The following is a 20,164-nucleotide window of genomic DNA, read 5'->3' as shown; positions in this document are numbered from 1 at the left end:
ATATGGAGTCCTTCAGCAGAATTTTGTCAACTGATTGTTTAAAGTTGTGGCTAAAAGATCCACTTGATGTGTTCCTGATAGATGGAGTAAATCCTGGAAGACCCTCTGATTCAGTCTCCATTTTTGAGGGTCTGTACTAATCAGCTCACCAGCTACACAATTTTGTTCTGACAGAATGCAAGATGTCTGTAGAGTAAGATTGTGCTGAAAAGCTATATACCAGGCTAGCATGGCTAGTTTGCAGAGAGGTTAAGTTCTGGATCCCCCTTGCTTGTTTATGCACCACATTATTGTAGTGTTGTATGCAAACACTTGTGTATATCCCTGAGACCATAGATGACTGAGAGAGTTGAGAACATTGATAAGAGCTAATATCAGTTTTATGTTCATGTATTTTGGTCTGTCTTTCTTGTTCCAAAGACCCTGCATATTTATCCCCGTAAATACTACCCCCATGCAAAGCCTAAGTTGTATGTTGTGACTGACTATGCTGGAATCAGGAGGAGAGAATGGGAGACCTGGATTCTGAGAAATCTGATGTCTTCACCACATAATCTCCCTTTTCACAGATTCCAAAACTAGAATCTGAAAAGTCAGTGGATGTTGATGCTGAGACCAAACAGGTTTGAGGTACCACTGTATCTTTCTCATGTGGAGCTTTACAAGAGGTATCAGGAGTATTATAGATGCCATAAGACCCAGAATCCTATGGAATTCTCTAACTGAGACAAAAGATCTGAGTGGAAATATAAATATATATATATATATATATATATATATATATATATATATATATATATTTCCTGCATAAGAAAAGCTGTTTGAACTGTGGTGTCCAGAAGAATCCCCAGAAAAACAATCCTGTGAGAAGGAGTCAAAAATGACTCTTGAATGTTCTCCTGGAATCCCAGCCTGTGTAGGTGATTCCTTACTCAAGTGAGAGATTCTGGACAATTTCAAAAATAGATTGCAAAGATAAGCAAGTCATCTAACTACAGAAAAATCTAAATACCTTGCAGTCTGCAGTAGCCTATCACAGGAGCTAGACACTTTGTGAACACCCTTGGAGCAGAAGATAGTCTAAAGGGTAAGGCAGAGAAATTATAATGTGATCCCAACACATAACATCTTAAGAAACATAAATTCTGGATTCAAAGAAATGTGATGATATATATCTTTTAAATGTGAGGTCACTACAAAACTCAAAGAGGAATATGGGTAACAAGTTTTGAAGTGACAACATTTTAAACTTTGGCACTATTATGAACTGGTATAGACAGGAAAGATCCAGAATCAATCTCAAAGAATCTTCTTTCTTTGGCAACAGAGACAACCTTGACTAAAACCCTTCACTTAACTGAGGAAGAGGAACAGCTTCTATAAACCCTGAGCCAGCATCTTCTAGATGACAAGAAGGAAAAGAAGAACTTGATCTGGTGGATAAGGAGGAATTCCCTTGAAAGAGGGACTCCCACTGCAATTTGAAACCATGATGGATTACATTCAGAACCAATATGTCACCATAGAGAGAAACAGAAGTTCAGACTTTCTGGAAAGATTAGGAAAGATTAAGGGACTGCTATGGTGGGAAGGAGTCCCTCATATAGTCATTCTGACTTATTAGTCTGTCCTTTATTCTGAGGGGTTACTCCTTTCTTTTCTGAACCTCACTGTCATTGCTTTTTAAACATTCACTTGCTAGCAGCTTGCTGGGACTCTTTATTTTGCTTTTTAAGCAAAGTTGTTGAGAGAACATTGAACCCTTTTATAAATTTGGAAATGATGGTTTGAAAAATCTGAGAGATCTCTTGAATCACCTTCCCTCTCTCATCACACATTTTAATGACTGCAGCAGAAGGATCAAAAATCTGCTCTCTAACAAAGGGGAAATTTAATATTTAATTTGCTGACATTCTCTGGGATGTGTTGAGAATGCAGCCAGGCAAGCCTCCTTATTAAAGTATAAACAGCAGCAGCCTTGCAAATGACATCAGCAGAGTCATATGCACACTTCAATCGATTGGTAGTTACTTGAGACACTGATGAGACCAAGTTACACAAAGCAGATTTCACCTCACAACAGGAAATAGATGTCAAAATATTCCTCATTCACACAAATGGCAAGTATAAACATCACATAAGCCTGACAGTTGAGAATTCATAACAAAAGTGCTGCAGAAGAGTACACTTTTTTCCCAAACTTATGAAAAGCCTTATCATCCTTGCCACAATTGTTTATCAGCACCTGGATTCACTAAATCAATAACTGCCTGGACAGGTCTAGGGCAAGTATTTAAAAACTTAAAAGACTGAAGCACTTTATATAATCTAGCAACGTTTTAGGGGCAGCAGGATGACTGTTAGGGAAATTTTCATGCTGTTAAAAAAAAAAAAAAAAAAAAAAAAACATCCTCCAAAGTAGATGGAACAGAAGGAACAGGAGCAGGTTCTGGGAATTCCAGCTGTAACAACACATAGTACTTTCTAAGGGATTGAGAAACATCACTGTATTTCCACTAAAAACAGATTAATTCTGGAAATAGTATTAGAGAAACAGAATCATTCAAAGGGACTTGCTGATGCCATACTTTCCTCAAAATTTAAATCCAAAATCTGTGGAGATGTCCCTTCACAATCATTCTGAGGTTCAGTAATCTCTTCAGTTTTTCTTTTACCAGAAACCTCCAAAGAAGAAGGCTCAGGAGGCTGCACTAAAACATGTGCTGAGCCCAACTAATTACCCCTGTCCAGGGTCACTGAGACAGGAGAAGACATATGTTTAAGTTTTTGTCTTTTCTGACAGGAATTTCTGAAGAAACATACCCAGAATTACCAATAATAACATAACTTGGGATGGGCACAGCTTTCTAGCTAAACAGACATTCTCTGCCCCTTCACCCAGGACAGTCAAGAATGGCTATCCCTTGCCCACCAAGGTCATTCTAACTGCTGCACAGGATGTATTCTAATCCCTGGTCCATGGTGGTTATAGGGATTACACCAGTGGGACACACGGAAAAAGATGAGTGGTCCAAGGAACCAGTTTTGACCAAAGCAGTCACCCACTTGTGGCTGACGAACTTAGTAGCTTGCTGTGGTGACAAAAGTTATTTAACAATTTTCTTCTTTTGTGGCTTGAAGAAGGAAGAGCTGTTAGGTCACTGTAGAATTAAGCTGTTAAAGGTGCCCAATTCACAGGAAAGTCAAGCAGCAAAAGTAGGTAAAACAGGTAGGTAGTTAAAATTTAGCATTTTCCATGATAAAACACAGTAAAAGCACTTCATATATTTACTCCAGCCCTCAAAAGTAAACTAACAAAGTATCACCACAGAAAAAGTAGTTTAAACAACTTTTTTTACCACAGAAGTAAAAAAGGAGCACTCCCATTTAAAGTGCCCAAAAATCACATGACAGTCAAATGAAACTGGAGCCTTCAGTCAAGTTTTGTGCCCAAGGAATTGAAGATGGCTACAGTCATTCCCCTGCATAAAGGAGATCCAACCACTGATCCTGGTAACTACAGGCCCATATGTCTTACCAGCCTCATATGCAAGGCCATGGAAAGAATCATCATGGACATGATAAATAAAGACAAAGGTAACTTGCAAACACTGGATCCATCACAGTTCAGCTTTGTTAAAGGAAAGTCATGCCTATTAAATCTTGTGGACTTTTTTGAGAGGGTCACTAAAGCTTTGGATAAAGGTAAGACTATGCACACAACTTACCTTAACCTGGTCAAGGCTTTTGATACAATACCCCACTCAGGCATTATAGACAAGCTCACTAATTTAGGTATAAACCCTTTTATCACTCACTGTATAGCCAACTGGCTCACTGATAGGACCCAAGAGGTCAAAATAGGTGAGGCCAACTCCATCAAGAGGCCAATTACTAATGGAGTCTCCCAGGGCTCGGTACTAGGCCCCCTCCTTTTTAGCATCCATTTCTCTGAAATGGAAGCAAATGCTGAAGCTTTATGGCTGACTACATTTACGAATGGTTGTAAGCTGGGGTCTATCATCGACTCCCTGCAGACACTATTATTCTTCAAGGTCTATCTCTGACTAACAAATGGTGTCAAGGCCATGGTCTTAAACTCAATACTAAGAAATGCATAATTGTACCCTTTGGGAAGTCACACATCCCAGCAAATTAATATGCCCCTAAGACTCAACCCAGTGGTCAGGTATCTGGGTATGCACGTAGACAGTAGCTTTACCTTCAACCTTCACATGGTCACAATGGTGAGGAAATCTTTTTGTGTTGCACAACTTATAAGTAAGGGCATGACATCTAGATCCAAAGAGGTCATTATCCCACTGTACTCTGCTCTTATCAGACAAATCATAGAATAAAATACTCCCTTTGATATGTGCCTGACTAGGCACATACAGCAACTATAGTGACCTCAGAAGTTCCTTACAAAAAAAATACAAGATGTAACAAACCTGCCTTATGCAAAGCACCTTAAAGCCCTTTCCCTCTACTCAGTCTCCTATAAATTGTTGAGGAGTGATTTATGCCTGGCTTACAAAGCATCTGCAAACCCCACACTTATGAATTACCTACATATTTGTAAGTCAAAGAATACAAGAAAAACAAAGTCTAGGGACCTGATTTTTGTCTGTGACTTAGAACATGCTGGAGAGACAGATATTTGTTCCTGAGACTGCCACTCCTATGGAACAGGCTTCCCATCCACGTGAAGCTGAGTTTGTCTATTACCCAGTTACAGTGCAACCTAGACCTCTGGATGGGGAATAGACAATTTACACATGGCTTGGCACCCATGTCCTTTATGGATAGCGTTAGCTTATAAGTCCATGGCTCTCTATGTCCTAGTTGGATACAGGACATCATTATTTTTTTGGGAAAACTTGGCTAGGAAGGCCCCCCCCCCCAGGTTGTTAGCCTAGTAATCTATGAATCTATAAAACACATAAAGATCATGTGAACACTGGAGAAATGACAAGCCATGAAATTATTTATTTTAATGTTATATATTAGAGCTTAGCTTGTGATATGACTCCATGCACACAAAATTTGTGGTTGTTTTTATTTTTCATCAAATTTCACACAAGAAGGTACCCCCTGGTATATCAGTGTGCTCTATCCACAACACAGTTCTGTAGAGGACGTTGTGTTTTATTGCTAGCACCATGGCATCTCATTGTGGTCAGAAACATTGTTTCTAATTCCGAAGCAGCAAAATATCTGTTGCCCTAAAATGCTAGTTGTCTCAAAACTTTTATATACTTGAAGTATCTGACATGATTAAGTGACTTCAGTTGTCAGTGATTTACTAGATAATTAACCATATTATAAGGGGCAGTCAAACATACAAAACAAAAGGGGGGGCATTCTGTGGAAATCAGAGTAGCTCAAAGACATTCCCATAAACTTACTATTTACTTAACTACATTCTTGCCACCTCATGGAAGGATTTATCCCACTTGCTGCCAAAACAAGATGCTAGACAAAGGATGAAAATACAAAAAAAAAAAATACACAACTAATGCTTTGCTTCCTTTTTCCATTTGTTAACTAAAATAAAATGTCCACAAACCAAGGAAACAAAAAATAGGAAGCTTCTGGCAGAAAAACCACTTCTTGTTGGATAAAAAATCTTCGACTTTAATCAGTTCCAACTGCAACTGCTACACCAAGTAAAACCACAGGAAGATAGCGTAAAACAACAGGTACCATAAAGCGCTTTTCGTCGACCTAAATAGGTTGACTTCTTCAGATCTGAAGAAGTCAACCTATTTAGGTCGACGAAAAGCGCTTTATGGTACCTGTTGTTTTACGCTATCTTCCTGTGGTTTTACTTGGTGTAGCAGTTGCAGTTGGAACTGATTAAAGTCGAAGATTTTTTATCCAACAAGAAGTGGTTTTTCTGCCAGAAGCTTCCTATTTTTTGTTTCCTTTTTCCATTTGTTGCCACACTATAGGAAAAAGGATTTTTGTCATAGCCCAACTTTGTGTCATCAAGGCGGCAAGAATGAGGGCACAAAGCCAGGAAGAACTATTGCCTGAAGTTGTTGTCTTGAAGTTTAGCTCACTTATTTAAGACTGCTGGAAAATAAATGGCCAACAATGACAGAACAACCGCCTTACACTTTTACAATGCAACTGGAGATGCAAAGTAGATGATTAAAAAAATGCTGCACATGATCTTTAAACCGAGCACAAAATATAAAGTTTTACTGAAAAACAGTATTTTCTGTCATAAAAAAGTAAAGTAGAAGGTGTTTCCCTCAAAGAGAGTTTATCTGCCAAGGAATGGAACAGCATTAGCTGACTGTAGACCTACAAAAGTCCACAATAGGAGCATTCTTCATTGGTAGGAAAACTCTGAAAGCTTGGTACCTAAATCTGTCTTTTTAGTGCAGCCCAAGCTAACTGTTTGGGTGCTTGAAAAGTGCACTGGAGCCTTGGTAGCTGGCTCTTATATCCTTGGCAGGATATAACCCATATAGCCTAGGTTACTGCAGCATTGATCAAATCATGAACATCAGTTGTTTTCAACAATTGATTTAAGTTATACAAGTATGTTGGAGAACTGATAGAGGAACGAGGAACATGCATGCAATCTTTAGTTGTAGAGGAAAACATTCCTAGATACATCCTTAAGACTGTATATCACAGTGTTCTTGAAAGAATTTCCTTAATGAAAGACCAGTTTCCTTTGATTTACCATTTTTTCTCTCTCTTGCCCCCCCCCCCACCCCACCGTTTCCCTCCTGAAGTTCTTCTTACTCCATTATTTCATAAAACACTTATCTTGTCTTTAGAGACCAGTTGTCAAGAATTGTGTGCATGTTGGGGGGGTTATAAATACAGAACGTATGTATTTACCATAGCATGGGATCCCTTTCATCCTAATCCATCTGATAGGACTTTTGTTACAAGGCTGCTTATCAAATCCAGTCTGACCATCTGCCAGTGCTCCTAGCCTTGAGCTCCTCTGGATATTTTCACCCTTAATTTCCATGCATTCTCACTAACCTCAGATCGAATTTGCTGTCCAGAAAGGGCATAGGCTGGAAATGAGCCGTCATGGAAAAGAGGGAAAGGTAGGAGAGTTGCAGATTAGTCTGTAGGTCCCTTGAAACGAGGTGACAATTTGGTAGAGGGAGGGAGGGATGGGTGCTGCATTGCATGGACTAAAATGAAAAGGATCCAGCATTATGGTAGTATATAACTTCCATATCTTATTTTATACATCCTTCTGATATGACTGTTGGAACAGAATCCCAAGTTATCTGTTTTCTCTGATGGCATCATGACAGGTTGCCTTTCAGAACTGTAGCTCAGAAAGTAGGTCTAGATCTAGATATGGCATCCAGTTTTTAATGTTTGGCAAAGGTATGCAACATTGTCCATGTTGCTGATGCACAAATTTCATTCACAAAAGAATTTCTGAAAGAGGCAATCGAGACAAACAGATATGGTAGAATGATCTCTTGGTAGAATGAGCTCCTGGTTTAGATAGTAAGGTTTTACTTCTGGAAGAGTACACAAACGTGATACAGTCAGAAAGCTATTAGGATGATGTTTGCTTAGAAATTTTCTTGACCATTTTGCTTGGGGCAAAGAATATAAGCAACTGACCATCTTTCCTGAGTGGTATGGTTTCCTGCAGAGGTTGAATATGAGTTGTCAGTGAACATGCAAGGTATGTAACAAGTATCCTATTTTGCAGGAATAGTTAGGGGAAAATACTGGTAAATGTATTGGTTGATCTAGATTATTCTCTGATGCTACTTTCAGAATAAAGGATGGGTTGGTTCTTAGACTGACAGTATCCTTTTGAAAAACTAAGTATGGCAGAGCAGATGATAGGGCATGCAATTCTGAAATCAGTCTGGATGAAGTAATTGAGACCAAAAATAGAGTTTTCCAGGATAAAAAAACTAAGTTTGCAGTAGAAGCTACCTCAAAAGGAGGTTTAAGTCTTTTATTGGTGGATGGAAAAGAACTAAAAAATCAGGGATATGTTTTGTAATCGGAGATGGATGTTTGAAATGGATGCCAATTGTATTTTAATGAAGAAGTAACTAGATCCTGCCTCATAAAGGGTTGAAAGAAATTGTCAAACATCTAAGATGAAGGCAGACACTGAGTCCTAACCTTGCTCTATAGCCCACACAGAAAAACATTTCAATTTACTCTTTTTTTCCAATAAACATCTTTATTAAATTATCACATATGACATAGGCAATCTTACATTTATATAAATGAAAAACAAACAGCATTGACAAAACGTTAGTTGCAAACATTATACATCACATACACCATTGAAACAATTGTAGTTGCAAACATTATACACCACTTATAATCTGTCTCATAATTGTCATTTAAGCATTATATGGCTCACTCAAATCTTGCCTCTTAAACCTTGTTCCTTCTCTGCATATTACTGTTCCCACAATTCCCATGTATCCTTATGTAGTTTGCTCCTTCCCTTTTCTAAAGATCCCAATTCCAGTTGTTTTATCACTGTTACTATATTCACTACTTCTAATGAAATTGGTCCAGACTTTGATTTCCATTTTCTAGTAATTGCTTTTTTGGCAGCCACCATAATTAGACTCAGCAAGGCTATACTATGTCTAGGCAATTCCGATTCTGTATCATAGCTCAAAAAAATAATCTCCCTAGTCAATCCAATCCACTCACTCAGCATCTCCAACACAGCAGTCCTCAGGGAATCCCTAAAGTCTGCCAGCTCACTATACTCCCAAAAATATGTTCACAGCCATCTCTTTCCTGCCAGTCACACCTCCAACATTTGCTATCCACCTGAGGAAAAATTTTTGGGAGTCTACTTGAGGTATAAAAATACCCATGTAAATACTTCCAGGCAATGATCCTAAATCTTCAAGACTTTGTTGCATATTTGGGAGATACACATATATCCTCTCATGGGTCTATATTATATGGGATTCCAAGATGGCCGCCAGCTAGGAAGCATACTTCTCAGACAGCTCCTAACAAAAAGTTATAATCTAACCCAATCAGAGCTTCAGCACTGCTACTAACTCATCAAAAATCAAGAAATACTGTACTATATTGGATACCAAAGCATCTTTTCAGAAGATTTTGTAAGATATACAGAATTTATATATTTAACTGCAAAACCACATGTGCTAACAGGAGAATATCTGCAAGCAGTTCAGACCTCACTGATAAACTACAGGAATCTACAGAGAAAATAAAAAACTTTATTAAATACAGTAACATGGACTCAATGGATGCTCAAACATCAAAAACAAGACTTTCACAATTAACTTCACCAGACAGAGAAGTCTGTACAAAGAGATAAAAAAACTGCAAAACAGCAATCAGATCTACAGAAGCAAACTGCCAGAATGAAGACTGAACAATCATTTTTAATGGAAGAACTCAAAGCAGCTCTAACACCTTTTCAGGAAGAAATATGATCCTTTTCTACAAAACTAAATGCTTTTGGAAGTACTTTAGATCAAATATTATCTAGGCTACAGAAAATTGAAGGGAAAACTGTAGAAAATGAAACCAAGATAGAAGAAATCAGAAGTACTAATGTCACAGAAAAAACAGTGTCTGAACTACAACAAAAATAATAGCTCTAGAAGCAAGATCTAGAATAAATAATGTGCTTATCAGGGGCATCCCTGAATCATACGAATAAGCTTCTTTGCATACTGCAATAACAGAAATATTTGAAATACTCTTGGACAAAAATGCTGCAGTACAAAACTTTTTAATAGAGAGGTTTCATAGAGCATTAAGAAACTCTCAAACTCTTAATGCCCCAAGGCAAGTATATGTCAGATTACTGAATGCAGCTAATGCTAACATGGTTTTACAAGCTGGCAAAACTAAAAAACAAATCATTTAAAAAGGCAGTAAAATAGCAGTTGCACAGGACTTGCCCTTAGCTATCAAGCAACAGAGACAAATTCTATCACCTTTCTGTGCATACTTAATAAAAAACAAAATAAAGTTCCAAATGAAGTATCCTGCTTCTCTGCAATTCCAGTACAAGGGATCTGCATACCAAGTAAAAAGCAAAGAAGAGGCAAACTCATCTTTCTTAAAAGCATTTAATGAAATCCCTCCTAAATAACCAGGGAAATGTAAGTAACATTTATACTGTACTTATCAGCATTTAAAATGCATTTAAACTGTAAAAGACCTTAATTCCGGTGAAATACGGGCGTCGCATTATTTTGAAGTTTTTGAGGATTCTTTACCTTTATATTGTAAGAAAAAGTCTCCATGGGCTTTATTTTCTGTTGCAACATTCTAAAGCCATTTTTCCAGGAAGCTGAGTCACATCAGATGTCCTGTGACCTCTGACCTCACGTCACACATGTGAATTATCTAATTCAGTGATGTCAGAGCCAATTCCAGTCTATGGCAGCCAAGAAGTCCCAGAAAGAAGCAAGAACCATGTGAATGCATTAAGACATCCAACAGCTCGACCAGATTGCCATCCAGGAAGTAAACTGTAGTATTACAAGGCTAAAACTCGAGATGCATCTATTCTTCTTGAAAAAGAACAATGCATGGCTCAAAAATCACTCAGGTACTGAAAACTTCCTTAATTCACTAACTGTAAGTCTTTAAAGGCAGTTATTGAAGAAGAATATTTATGTAATTACTGGCAATTTAGGTGATGCAAAGGAAGAAAGCAAGTTTTAAACAAGAACTGAATAAGAAAGCTAAGGTTAAAATGACCCATCCAGAATAAGAAGGCTTATGAAGAAGATGCACTACAAGCTTGGACTTGGCTGTTATACTGTTGTAAATAAAAATGTCTTTATGCTCATTCATCAGTTTGTTTGTTTTTTCTCTCTTTCATTGCACTAGTATTAGTCGGAATACTAGAGAAGGTCAAGTAACATTTTGTGTACTAGATGCATTTTAATATGAAGCATATTGTGGAGATATATCTTATGCTGATTTTCCATATGCTTATATAGGTGGAACATAAGAAGGGTACTTATAGGTTCATAGGTAGGTACTAGGCTATTGGCCCTAGGGCCTATATAAGCCTAGCCAAACGGTACCCTGGCTTTTGCCACCCAAGAAAATTATTTTCCTGTGCCCCTGTCAAGAAGAGCCACAGAAGTGATCCCCGGGGTGAATTTCCTATCTCCCATCCAATCATCAAGATTTTTCTTGAAGAGTGCTAATGATGAGTTTTGTTTGATATAGATAGGTAGTTTGTTCCAGAGTATGGGAAGTCTCTGGGACAGGAATCTATCACTCCAGCATGTTCTGTTTATTATGGTGACAAGGTTTAGGTCCCTAAAGCATGTAGCTTGGAGGGGTTGGGATTTCTTTACGTGGAACATGTCCAACAGCTCTGGGTTTGACATAGCTTTGTATGTTAGGCAGAGATCGCCTCTGAGTAGGCAATATGCAACAGAGTAAAGCTGGAGTTTTTTGCGATGGTCTGTGTAGGGCATCTGTTTGAGGCCAATAATCCTCTTTGTGAGGTATTTCTGTGGCCTTTCCAGTTGTTGTAGATGTTTTGTGAGGTACATACCAAAAGGGGCATTGTACTCTATAATGGGTCTGATGAGTGATGAGTAGAGGGGAACAATGACCTATTTTTTCTGGATGAGAAACCTTTTGTGCTGAGGTGTGCCATGTAGAAAGATTTCCTGACTACTGTGGCAATGTGATTATCAAAGGAGAGACTACTGTCCACCTGTGTCCCAAGGTCTCATCACACTTTCGGTGTTAAGTAGACTACCGCCTATGTGGTAGTTCATGGGTACAGAGTTTTTACCAAAAGGGATGACAATGCACTTTTTGGCATTGAGCTTGAGGCCGTGGCTTTGACACCAGGCATCTGTCTCAGTGAGGCTCTTTTGTAGGATGTCCGCATCGTTAGGAGTTTTGATTATGGCTCCTAGTTTGCAGTCATCTGCAAACTTTGTTAGCCAAAGACCTTCTGTGTTATCTTGTACTTCAGAGAAGTAGATACCAAACAGGAGAGGACCTAGGACTGAACCCTGTGGTACTCCACTTGTCACTGGTCTGAAGTTTGATTTAGAGTCTGCTACTTTCACAGTATAATGTATACTCATAATAATCTACATAATACAATATGTAGTAGCAGAGTCCGTTGTTCTACTAAAACGAGTTCTAATGTCTGAACTATAAAGCACTCAACAGAAGGATATGTGATAAAAGATTATATCTAGCCACATGGTTACATCTATAAAGTTATATATTTTTATTGAAATATGACATTACAAGCCACAACTTACCCCTACTGCCTAATTGTGTTAATAACATCTATATTTGTTATCTTATTTAAGTTGCTGGCTGGGTGGTGTTTATCCTAGCAGTGTTGTGATGTTTTTTGGAATGCAAAATATGTACTGTAAGATAGTTAAAGTGGTACATAGGGTTTGTTTTTTTAATTCTAGAATGATGTATATGCTACTTGTTTACTGGATTAACCTTTCCTTTCAGAGGATAGCGGTAAGTGGTCAGGCACTAAGGAAATTCTAAGAGTTATGTCACCTTCTCCTCTCATGCTATTATTTCTCAACACACAGTAACCTTAACTCAAAATTCTTTGACAAAGATCCTTCCTATAACACACACAGCTAATTCAGGTACAGGAATATCTAAAATAATACTCTAATTCAGGTACAGGAATATCTAAAATAATACTCACACAAGATGATTAACATAGCCTCATGGAATGTAAATGACTTATAGGACATTAAGAAGAAAAAGTTAGTTGTTCACCTCATATACAAAGACAGATATAACTTTTTTTGCAGGAAACTCATATGACTAAGGAACAATGGGACAAGGGATTCAGAAAATAATAGCAGCTGGGGACAGTACCTCATCAAGAGGAACAGCTAGAATAATTAATAAATCTTTTAAAGGGAACATCATTAAACATAGTTATGATATTAAAGGGAGATGGTGCTATTTCACATGTTTGCTTCCAACATACAAAAACCCTGTATTACTTTGTAATGTTTATGGTCCTTGTAACTATCAGCTTGATTTCTTAATAGAAATTTATAACTTATTAAATAAGCACCCAGATCATCTGATTATAATTGGTGGAGATTGGAATATAACAATTAATCCACTCAAAGATAGGATGAATAAAAATTATACTCAATCTCCCCAAGTCACAGCATTTTTATCAGAACTAATTGAAGATTTCAACCTATCAGATCCCTTTGAACTTAATAACACAGTCAGTCTAGGTACCAGATACACATATTTTTCCTTATACCATAATTCCTGGTCTAGAACTGACATATTTCTAATTTCTCAAAGCTTTGTTCATTGTGAAGTACAGCATAACACAGAACATAGATCATTATCAGACCATTCAAAAATAAATCTAATAATAACACAAAATAAAACTGATTTTACTACTCATATTACATCAAACTGGACATTAAACTCAAACCTGTTGAAAATTAAAGAAGTGGAACAAGAGATTATAAATTCTCTTATGCACTTAAATGAAAACTTTGCAAACAGTGATACCTCTTTGGATATTCAATGGGCAGCCTTTAAAGTTACGGCTAGGGGTACCCTCATCCAAAAAGCTTCATATTACAAAAAACAAAGAAGGGAAAATATAAGTAAAATGGAAAGTAAGCTAAGACATTTTGAACTTGAACTACAAAGAAACTGCACTCCTACTATTGAGAAACAAATAGCAAGTCTACAGAAACAGTTAAATGAGATTCTAATGCAACAATATACATTTACAGAACTTAGAATGCTACACAAATATGCAGAGTGGGCTCAAACCCCTTCCTAATGTTAGCAAGACTTATCAACATAAGGAACCACACTTGTAAAATAGAATAAATAAAACCTAAAGAAAAAGTCACACGCCACCAAAGGGTGAAGATTCCAGTGGCTTCACAAATACAATAAAGCAGAAATACAATAAATACGTCCACCAGCACCATACACAGCAGCTGCTCACTTTATAGTAACAAAACTAGTTTCATTACTATAAAGTGAGCAGCTGCTGTGTATGGTGCTGGTGGACGTATTTATCGTAAATAAAACCTAAAGTCAATATTTATAACTCTGATATTGAAATAATAGGGGTTTTTGAAGAAACATTTCAAACCATTTATGGTCCACAAGATCATATTAATGACAATCTATTCCAAACCTTTGTGAATAACTTAGAATTCCCTCATATTACTGAATCCCAATCTAATAATCTCAAAAGCCCATTAACAAAAGAGGAAGTAAGTAAGGCTATTGATAAATTAAAACCTGGGAAAGCTCCTCGTCCTGATGGGTATGTAGCAGAATTTTATAAACATTTTAAGCACCAAATAACACCAATACTTCTAAAACTATACAACTATATAATAAAAGTTGTGATATCAGACCTTTATCTAAACAACTCCAAAACCGAATACAGATCCCACAAATTCAAACAACTATAGACCTATAGCTCTGATAAATTTGGATATCAAGATATTTTCAACAATTTTAGCACAAAGAATACAGAAAGTAGCCCCTGAACAGCTAGCCTTTATAAGTCGGAGACAAGTAAAGGACAACACATTAACCATCGATGCCCTAATCCACTTATATGCCAAGGACAAATCCCTTAAATACGCATTATTAGTAGATGCAACAAAAGCCTTTGACAGAGTCAATCAAAAATTCCTCCTCTTTCTACTTTATCAATTTGGATTCCCAAATGACTACATAAAAATGATTAAAACATTATATACTAAAGCAACTACAACTCTTTATATTAGTAAAAAGAACTTCTAACCCAATACAAATAGTAAATAGAACCAGACAGGGATCCCCACTCTCACCAAACCTGTTTAATTTTTATATAGAAGCATTACTACTGCAAATTACCCAGAGAACATACCATCATCTTATTTCTGTATCAAACACTCAAGTAAAATACACAGCTTTTGCAAATGATCTCAATATTTACTTTCAATATCCCAATACTGATTTAAATAAAATCCTATTGTCCATAGATAAGTTTTCCATGGTATCCAACTATGAAATTAATCCTAAGAAGTCAATTGTTTATCCAATTAACCCACTGAGACATAAGGAATTTTACTTTCCAGAAACTAATGTTAAAGTGCAATATACCTTGAAGTATTTAGGTATACATTTTAGCCATACATAATCAGATATGTTCAATAACAATATAGGTAAAACTTGGTCAAATATAGTTGGTAACATTAGTAAGTGGGAAAAGCTTAAACTACCTGCCTTATAAAAAGCTTCAATTATAAAAATGAGCATATCACCTAAGATTTTATACCATCTGAATGCCATTTTCATGAAAATTCCAGTTATCTTCTTCAATAAGATAAAAGTTTGACTGGCAAAGTTCATATGGTACCCAAAAAGTACAAGAATTAGTTATAATAAGCTAATACCCACAAAAGAAAAAGGAGGCTTAGGCCTTCCTGATTTTCAATTGTACTATGAAATTATTAATGCAAGTCACATCATGCAGATAGCAAATCATGACCCAATAGGAAATGAATGGTACCCATTATGGATTAAATTATTTCACCGGGATATTATAACTTATAAAGTTAATCCAAAAACAATTCCCTTCTTAAAACAAGAAACTCTTAGACAATAAAAATTCACCCAATCTTAATAAACAACTGTGAAATTTTCAAGAAGGTACTGATATCAATAAATTTAAAAAACACAATTACACTTTTGCAACCAATACATAACAACCCAGATATAAAACTAGCAAACACTATAGTAAATCTAGATAAATACCCTTTAATAAAAAAATATACAGTATGGGATTTTTACCAATTAACCTTCCAATGGAAAATATCATGAAACTACTTAAAGCTAGCAATAAATATAACCTGATAATTAAACAAATCTTATACCTAGTAAGTACTATAACCAAATATGTCAATGTAGTTGAGCAAGATGTCAAGCTAGCACAACAAGTTATAAAATTGCACTTAAGTAAAAAGAAAATGATATCAAATACATATAAATTAATAGCAAATATTAAATATCAAAGTACTATTCTTTTTTCAAAGTTTTGGGAAAGAAAAGATAACACCATAACAAACAATCAAAAGGAATTAGCTATTAGAAATACTATGAAACTGACACCATACAAAAAGTTAAAATACACACAGATCATGATCTTCAACAATGTCTACCATACACCTGTCCACCTAAACAAATTCAACTCATCCAAGTCACCCTATTGCTCCTGCTGTCCTAACAAAGAGGCAGATATCCTCCACATCCTTTGGAGCTGCAAAACAGTCTATAAGCTATGGTGCTCACTTAGATTCCTTTCAGAGCAATCAGGGTATTCAAAATTCATGTTGTCATAGGAAACAGCTATACTGCATATATTCAAATGTAATAATTATAATTTCTCTAAACACATTATAATACCACTATGCACCCTATTAAAAGCTTACATAGCAAAAAACTGGATAGACAGATCAAGACTAACCTGGTCAGAATACAAAAGCATGGCGAAAAAATATATATTGGCCAAGAAGCTTTATACAAAAGGTCAGAAGAACCAAACCTATTATCAAAGCTAATGCAAAGCATTAATTGATATTCTGTCATAAACAGTATTTTAAATACTAATTATATAAGGATAGCAAACACATCACTTTGTTGAAATTAGTAACCACAATAATTAAGGTGACATATTTGTATATATGTATACAAGGTTTAGTAGAGTAGATTATCATTATATAAGTTGATGTTATACCTCTAATATTGCTCGCAGCTGTAAAATAATGTACAAGAGAACTGCTATAGGACAAAAGTTCTTGGACTAACTTATAATATAACCATATCCTCGTAGTAACACAAATGGTAATTCTACCTAATTTGAATGTTAATGGGCAATAACTATTATTACTTGCTTATGGTGTGCACTATGTAACATCAACTGTACCACATGTATATGTCTTGTTCATCTTTTTCTGCATATTTTGTGAACAAATATTTAATAAAAAGAAATTAGATAAAAAAAATTGGTCTATATTATATAATCGAATAATAACAATGTTGAACGGCCTAATGAGTGAAAATGCTGGAACTCGAAGTTCCTTTATTGGGATTGCAGTACAGTGTAGAGTAGGATATTTGCCCTTTCCTCACTGTAGTGTGATCTTGGAGTTGGAATATATATTTAACAAGGGATAAAGATTCCGAGTTTCTGTATTTTCACTTATTAGAAGGTTTGACATTATTTTTCGATTATATAATATAGACATCCCTCATTGTCTCTTTATGAATTGCTTATCCAATCTCTCTTCCCAATCCTTTCTAAGCCTCTCTGATTGATTCTTAGTTATCATGCAATATTTTATATGCTCTACTAATTATTCCTTTTTAATGGCAGTTTCTGTTCTAGATTCTGTTAAAAAACTGTACCAATGCTGATCATTCATTTAAGAGCACCCTAATTTCTTTCTCTTTGACTATACTCTGATATCAGTCCCTGATAGAAAAGGCAATCCTTGACAGTCCAAATAAATTCTTGGCCTCTTCCCATTCTATTACCTTTCTCTTTCTAGTTATATGCTCCCAATACATTGGTTCATTTGTCAGTTTTCTCCAATAAATTCCAGCCACTCCCCTTGCCTATTATCTGTACCCCTAACCACAGTCATCCCTATCAGCAGAATCTCTTTTCTCCATTCTCATGCTGGTTTAGTTTTTAGAATATTCCCTCATATTTTATGAATATAATATCTGTATGTTTTTTGTTCTCCTCCTTAAGAGTCTGCATCCAAAATCCCAATCTCTCCTTATTTCTTGAGCTTCCCCCTTGTATCATCATCTCTTTCCACTGTGAATTATAGTTTTCTGCTTGTGCTATGTATAAGAGCCTTAACTGTATTGCTCTAAAATACCCCTTCAAATTGGGCAATCCTATACCGTCTTGTACTGTTGGAAGAATAAGCTTACCCCACTTGACCCTTACTGTCTTCCCTTCCCTTCCCAGATAAAATCCTTCAACTCTTTCTTAATTGCTATCCACAGCTTCTCCTCTGGTTGAGAAAAATATGCCTGACCTGTGTATAAGACTTCTTCTTCTTTTGGCTTTTCCCGGTTAAGGGTCACCACAGCGGATCACCTGTTCGCTCATGATTGGCAGTAGAGTTTTACAATGTCAAGTTGCCAGCCCGGCACCCAACCTTCCACGGAAGGCGCACACACACACACGCACACACGCACGCACACACGCACGCACACACACACACACCTAGGGCCAATTTAGAGTGTCCAATCCACCTACTGCATGTCCTCCCACAGGGAGGACATGCAGACTCCACACAGAAGGCACCCCAGCCAAGGATCGAATCACAGAACCTCTTGCTGTGAGGTGACAACACTATCCGCTGCACCACCGTGGCTGCCCCAACCTGTGTATAAGACTAAATGGACTAAAAACATTTTAATTGCTAGTATCTTAGTATCCATATAACAAAGCTGCCAGTTTCTCAGTTTTTTGTATTATCTTCTGTTTAGTCTCTTCCCACATATCCTTAGCTGCCAAAACAGAGTCATTTTTACTCCATTCTCCTAAATACTTCATTTTATCATGTTCCCATAAATCTGGATATTGTTGGACCAATTTGTGTATGGGTACATAATTTACCGCTATAGCCTTTGTTTTAGATTCATTAATTTTATATCCTGAGAAGATTTGAAACGGTCTTAAAATAGTCCACAACACTGTAATGTTCCTTTCTGGTTTTGTCATTTATAAAATAATGAAAAACTCTCCACCACAAACCAGAAACACAAAAAATGTGCAAATTCCCTCAAGAAGGTCTCCGTAAAACACTGTAATTTCACGACGAGCCAAAAACCAATAAATAAAACAATTATTTATTAACGCACTTTCAAATTCATACGCGTTTTCGTCCTATCCACTGGACTTCATCAGATAACATCTTACATTCAACAAATCACTTATATACATCTTACATTTATAAAATAATATCAGCAAATAGAGCCAGTTTTTCCTGACTACCATACCAATTGTATTCTTGAATTTCTGAATCCCTTATTTTCTTTGTCAATAGTTCTAAATATAATGCAAACAACAAAGGTGAAAGTGGACAACCCTGCATAGTTCTTATATTCAAGAATAAGTTATCAGAGAGGAGCCCACCCACTTTAATTTTCACCTCCGATCCCTCATATACAGTATACTCCTAATCAACCTTATGATTATATCAGAGAAAGCAAATGCTTCCATTGCCCTGCTCATGAAGTCCCAGTCTGTTCCATCAAATGCTTTCTCTGCAAAGACCCACCAATAAAAGTGGTATTTTCTTACATTCTGCTTCCTTCTGGATTACCAGTGTTCTGTTAATAGTTAAATGTTTGCTCTCGTCCACAAAATCACACTAATCCATATTTATCAATTTTGGTATCACTTTTGCCATTCTTTTAGCCATTACAGACACTTTTTAATCATCGTTTACTATTGAAATGGGCCTGTTTGAAGCTGGATCCGATGGATCTTTACCCTCTTTAGGTATTACCATTACCACCACCTTCTTCCGGGATGCTGGTACTTCTCCTCTTAAAATACTGTTAAACAAAACCTTCCATATCTTTATCAGTTTTTTCCCTCCTAGACTCCAAACCTCCACAGGCATATCATCTCTTCTTGGGAACCTTCCTGCAGATTGGTTATACATAGCCATTTTATCTCATCTCTTCCTATCCTGTTAGTAATTGAGCCTCATTTACCTCTAACTTTGGCATATTTAATTCTTCCATAAACATTTCCATTTGTACCTTTTCTTGATTTCAGTATTTCTCTGCTTTATAGAAACTTTCATAAAATTTCTGAAATATGTCTAATACTTGCACAGGATCTCTTGTTATCTTCCTTGTTATAGGCTCTCTAAGCTTAGTGACAGCCCTTTCCACTTTATGTTGCCTGAGTCAATGTGCTAAAAGTTTTTGTGCTCTAGAGTTATTATCAAAAAACAGCTGCTTAACAGGAATATTTCTAAACCCATGCATAATATCGAGGTCATCATTTATTTTCTGTTTAGCAATCTGCAGTTGCTCCTCTTCTTGTTCTGTGAGATCCCCCCTATTTTGCAATAGTTTAACATTTGTCAGT

This window comes from Protopterus annectens, chromosome 3.part0, assembly GCF_019279795.1.
Source record: "Protopterus annectens isolate FY-2018-M chromosome 3.part0, PAN1.0, whole genome shotgun sequence".
Classification (NCBI taxonomy): Eukaryota; Metazoa; Chordata; order Ceratodontiformes; family Protopteridae; genus Protopterus; species Protopterus annectens.
Note: the sequence above shows the minus strand (reverse complement) of the source record.